The sequence below is a fragment of the Capricornis sumatraensis genome, chromosome 3 (assembly GCF_032405125.1).
Source record: "Capricornis sumatraensis isolate serow.1 chromosome 3, serow.2, whole genome shotgun sequence".
Classification (NCBI taxonomy): Eukaryota; Metazoa; Chordata; class Mammalia; order Artiodactyla; family Bovidae; genus Capricornis; species Capricornis sumatraensis.
Window position 1 is genome coordinate 28,920,359 of NC_091071.1, and position 4,569 is coordinate 28,924,927.

General features: G+C 50.5%; 1 non-coding gene across 1 annotated transcript; it reads right to left on the reverse strand.

Annotated features, from left to right (window-relative positions):
• Positions 1–4,227: 4,227 nt before the first annotated feature.
• TRNAT-CGU (transfer RNA threonine (anticodon CGU)) lies at positions 4,228–4,299 on the reverse strand. The gene has a single exon. It is a non-coding gene; the product is annotated as a tRNA-Thr (tRNA).
• Between the last annotated feature and the right edge of the window lie 270 nt (positions 4,300–4,569).

Genomic DNA, 4,569 nt, shown 5'->3' on the forward strand with positions numbered 1-4,569 from the left:
TACAGATTTCTCAGGAGGCAGGTAAGGTGGTCTGGTATTCCCATCTTTTTAAGAATTTGCCTCAGTTTGTTGTGATCCACAAGTCAAGGCTTTAGTGTAGTCAATGAAGCAGAAGTAGATGTTTCTTTCTGGAATTCTCTTGCTTTTTCTATGATCCAACAGATGTTGGCTATTTGAACTCTGGTTCCTCTGCCTTTTCTAAATCCAGCCTGAACATCTGGAAGTTCTCCATTTATGTACTCTTGAAGCCTGACTTGGAGAATTTTGAGCATTACCTTGGTAACATGTGAAATGAGTACAATTGTGTGGAAGTTTGAACATTCTTTGGCATTGCCTTTCTTTGGGATTGGAATGAAAACTGACCTTTTCTAGTCCTGTGGCCACTGCTGAGTTTTCCATTATTGCTGGTGTATTGAGTGCAGCACTTTAACAGCATCATCTTTTAGGATTTGAAATAGTTTAGCTGGAATTCCATTACCTCCACTAGCTTTCTTCATATTGATGCTTCCTAAGGCCCAGTTGACTTCATACTCCAAGATGTCTGGCTCTAGGTGAGTGATCACACCATTGTGGTTATCTGGGTCATTAAGATCGTTTTGTATAGTTCTGTGTATTCTTGCCATCTCTTCTTAGTATCTTCTGCTTCTGTTAGGTCCATTCCATTTCTGTCCTTTATTGTGCCCTCTTTGCATGAAATGTTCCCTTGGTATCTCTAATTTTCTTGAAGAGATCTCTAATTTAATTTCTACTTTCCCAGAAAGCCCTGGGCTCCTTATGCAAATCCATTTCCTTCCCAGTGGTCCAGTTTGCACAGCAAGGTCTCAGGAGGTCCCTCTAGGGTCAGTGACACCTGCCTCTCTTTCCTCATAATCCCAGCATTGGGGGTCTTCTATTCTGTTTACAGTTCTAAGGGAGACCAGAATATGATCCTTCATAGAATAAAGACCTCTGGCTTCAAAGTGACTTTCAGACATGAAATTCATACAAAAGAGATCCAGACACGACTTTATATATTCATAAATAGAAGCAGTTTAAATCAACACAGAACATATCGCTTATTCAGACATAAGGTCTGTTGTACCCTTCTCCTTCTGCCCTCAATCTTTCCCAGCATAAGAGTCTTTTCCAATGAGTCAGCTCTTCATCAGGCCACATCAGGTGGCCAAAGTACTGGAGCTTCAGCATCAGTCCTTCCAATGAATATTCAGGGTTGATTTGTTTTAAGATTAACTGGTTTGATCTCCTTGCAGTCCAGGGGACTCTCAATAGATATTTTATGCATTGTGTGTGTGTTTGTGCATAAGTGGAAGCCTACAGTCCATTGGGTAAATTTTCTAAAGTCCTTCTTCACCTGGGGCAGAGAGGGGAGCACCCTCTGCAGGGTGGGGTGGTCTGGGGTATGGCAGTGGTGGTGGTGGATGAGAGTGAGCTCTTTACTGGGATGGTGTCACAGAGGCGTGTTGCTTCACTGTTTTGGAGGGAAGGACAGGAAAATCTGTGTGGACCTCTAACCAGCGCCACAGATACTGGCCTGCCTGTTGGGGGCAGTGTGGTCTTTTAATGGAGAGGACTATTTGGGGATATTTTTAATAGGAAGGAACATAAGTGTACTTTTGTGTCACTTAAAAAAGAAATGATGAAACACCCCAGTGGAGAGCAGAGAACATTTATGTGATAGTTCTGCTGCTGCTGCTAAGTCGCTTCAGTCGTGTCCGACTCTGTGCGACCCCAGAGATGGCAGCCCGCCAGGCTCCCCCGTCCCTGGGATTCTCCAGGCAAGAATACTGGAGTGGGTTACCATTTCCTTCTCCAATGCATGAAAGTGAAAAGTGAAAGTGAAGTCGCTCAGTCGTGCCCGACTCTTAGGGACCCCATGGACTGCAGCCCACTGGATTGTTTAATTTGCCTGCAGCCTAATAGGTTATCTTTGCCTTTGTGGACTTTGGAGGTGATTCTAGGAGGTGATCATCTGGTAGAAAATGCAAGCAATGTGAAAGTTCACAGGGTGAGAAGTGAAGGAATGCTCTGGACAGCTCCCCCTTCCTACTTCCCTCCAGAGAGGTAACAACTGTTATTGTTAGTGACCTCAAGTTCATGTGCCTGATGAAGAGGGAGGCCAAACAAAGTGAAACATCAGCGTTTAGAGCAGAAAAAGGTTTATTGCAAGGGCTATGCAAGGAGATGCGTGGCTCGTGCCCTTCAGTCCCTCAGGCTCCCTGAAGGGTTTCAGCAAAGCATTTATAAAAAAACTTTTATTTACTGAATTTTGGCTGTGCTGGTCTTGGTTGCTGCACGGGCTTCTCACTGCAGTGGTTTCTCTTGTTACAGAGCACACAGCCTCTAGGGGGTGAGACACGGTGGGCTCAGGAGTTGTGACTCCCAGGCTCTGGAGCACAGGCCCACGGGCTTGCTCAGCAGCATGTGGGATCTTCCTGGACCAGGGGTAGACCCATGTTCCTTGCATTGGCAGGTGGATTCTTTAGTCCTACCAGCAGAGAATTTATAAAGGCCGGGTTGGGGGCTCCCAGCGTATGTGATCAGCTTGCGCACAACGCTCTGGTTGATGGTGAGGTTACTGGGAGGTGTCACAGGGGTTGACATTATCAGTCCTTAAGCTCTAGGAGGCTTGGGGGCTATGTGCTCGGTCATCAAGTACTGTAGTTGACATCTTCCATTGGGTGGAGGTTTTTCACATCTGTAAAATAACTCAGGAAAAGGGCATTAGCTACTATACTCTAGGTAGGTCAGAGAGAAGCCTAAAGCAGAGGGTGTGGGGGAAGGTCTCCCTTTCCCAGGCTCCCTAGTGTCCTGATCAGTTTCAGTACTTTGGTCGGGATCCTCCCTTCCCCCGTATTCAGTGAAGGGGTCGCTGACCAGCGGGCCTTGGCGTCGCCAAAACACAAGTTAGAAAGGCGGAGCTTCAGGCTCCACCTCAGCGTCCCAGAGTCAGACTTGCATTTTCACACCATCCCCAGGTTGAAGTGTGAGAAGCCCTGGTGTTCACTGTTTTATATGTAGTAATTCACATGTTTGTGTTCATGCATACACACGTGCTCCTAGGTTTAGAATGTGGCTATAAAATACCCTTATTTTCGGGGAAATGGTTCTGGATGGGTGGTCCGGGGAACTAGCAGAATCGGGATCACCTGGGGGCTCCTTAGAAATGCAAATATCAAGCCCCGGCGCAGACTAACACAATGCGGACGCTCTGGGGTGGCGCCCAGGGCTCCGCATTTTAACTTTCCCTCCAGGTGATGCTGATGAATACTGCTAAGCGGGAGAACTCTGCGGCAGAGGACAACTTAGCCCCAGCCGCTCCTGCTAGGCTCTCCGACCCTCTTCGCATCCATCTCTCCCACCTTCTCGCACTGAGAGAGCCCCTAGAGTCCGGCTCCACCCTGCCCACACCAGGAGCTCCATGAATGCTTTCTTCCGTTAGACATCTCGCGCTGAAAACAGGCTTCCCCAATTTAGGTCAAGCTGGTTTTCAGATTATACAATATGCCAGCTCCTGGAGGGTAGGGGTAATTGCATAATATCTTTTTGCATAACCTCTTTAAATGCAGGCGGGCGGCCCCGTGGTGATGCAAAGAAAACAGGTGCCCGACGACGGTAGCTGCGTTGACTGAGGCCGCGACTACAGCCAGTCTCTCAGCCAGTGCTGACCAGCGACCCATTTTACTGGGGGGGCAAAAGGAGGCTCAGAGACAGAGAGAGAAAGGTGCAGATTTTCCTGTCGGACCGGCTCCAAGTCTGGGCAGGATTTCCTCCCTCTAATGCCGTGCCTACAATGGATTTCCCTTTAAAAATAGCCAGCCAGACACCAGCTGACTCTGGGTGTGGGCTCAGGAACAGGCAACGGCAGTTCTCTCAGGAGAATGGATTCAATTGGACTTTAATGTTCAGAAAAATGCTTAGTGGCTCTTGAGCCAAGTGCCATCAGCCGTAGGTTTTTCTGCACTAAAGTCAGCGCTCGGGCCACGGTTTCCACGTGATCCCTGGAGCCCCCCGTCCGCCCGGCGCCCCCCACCATCCCGAACTCAGAGGTCAGACCACCCGGACTTGGACCTTCTGCGCGGGCGAGGGAGCCTGAATCTAAACTGAGTGAAAACACTTGGCCCGCTTGGGATCCTGGGCGAGGACCTAAATACCGGGTCGAAAACCGATGATCGTTGTGATGTCACACCCCTAAAAAGTCTCCCCCGGAAAGGGAAGATTTACTATAACAGGCACGGACGGGGTTCGAACCCGTGATCTTCGGTTTACGAGACCGACGCCTTACCACTTGGCCACCGCGCCTGCGTTAGAATGGCGGCTCGGCGAGCCTCTATCCTGGCGCCGCTCCCTTGCGCTCGCGCCGCGAGCACGAGCGCGGGCCCAGCGCGCGCGCGCGCCCGCCCGGCTCCGCCCCCTCGCCGCGGCCGGCGGGGCGGGGCTCCAGCGTGCGGGCTCCGGCCGCTCCCGCGGGGCTGTCCCGCCGCTCCCGCTGGTCCGAGCTGGGCCCGGGCGGTGTCCGCAGGATTTTCACGGGCTCTCCACTGGGGAACCTCTTCTGGAGCTCGGGAGCGC